Here is a 971-nt window from a genome sequence, read left to right on the forward strand (position 1 = left end):
CTGCTTTGTAGCATTTGTTAATTCCTACTTGAAGTGGTTGCACAATGGTGATATTTGAACACCATGGGTGCGTATTTACTTGTAACTGGCCCTTCCAATCACTTACAGCTAGTAGCTGTAACTGTGGACCAGACACAGTAGGTTTTTACTACTTACAGATTGGCAAACATGATGTGGTAAACAAATGACTGTAAACTCAGGCAGTTGTAACTCCAGTCTGCTCTGACTACATCTCTGACCCCTTCCTCTGCCACTTCCCCTCCCCCCATACCTTCCCTATTAGTGCAAGCATTCTGTGTGGTTGGGGTGGGCACCTGTTGGGGTACTGGCTCACAGGTGCTTCAGAGCCACCTTGGTGCCCAGACCTGGCTCCAGGGGTGCCCCCTGCTGGCTGGCCTTGCTGGTCAAGGCTTGACTGCAATTTCTTTGGGTTAGACCTATTTTACTGGTGTGTAAAATACAGGATGCCGCTGGGACACCTGCTTCTGAGTCCTGGCTCTGACCCCCTTGGAGCCAGATTGATCTTCTAAAAAATCTGTGGCATGGTTCTAGATATGCTTGCCCTCATGACTTTTATTTCAAGGCTAATTTTTAAGTCATTCTTATGTTTAACAGTAACTCATACTTCATGGAGGTATGAGTGGGTCACAGATGTTTCTAGTCCCCCACCTTGTCAGCCAATCTGACTCCATGTACAGTGTTCACATGCCATTCTTGACCTCTGGTGACCTGACTGGAGAGGGGCAGACACTGTGCTGAAATGAAGTGTGTGACTAAGAGCTGAGTTGTGTCCCACATGCTATAAATCCCATAGCTGGGGTAGAGAACAGGGAGCTGAACATCTAGTGGGAAGCTTCAGCTTAGACCTGGGAAAGGGGTCCTTGTGGGCCTCAGCAGGAAGAAAGAAGGTAAAAAAGGCTATGGTTGCTAGAGCCTTCCAGGAGTGCAGGTGGGGTTTGAAACATTTTGTT

The sequence above is a fragment of the Choloepus didactylus genome, chromosome 19 (genome assembly GCF_015220235.1).
Source record: "Choloepus didactylus isolate mChoDid1 chromosome 19, mChoDid1.pri, whole genome shotgun sequence".
In the NCBI taxonomy this organism is placed as follows: Eukaryota; Metazoa; Chordata; class Mammalia; order Pilosa; family Megalonychidae; genus Choloepus; species Choloepus didactylus.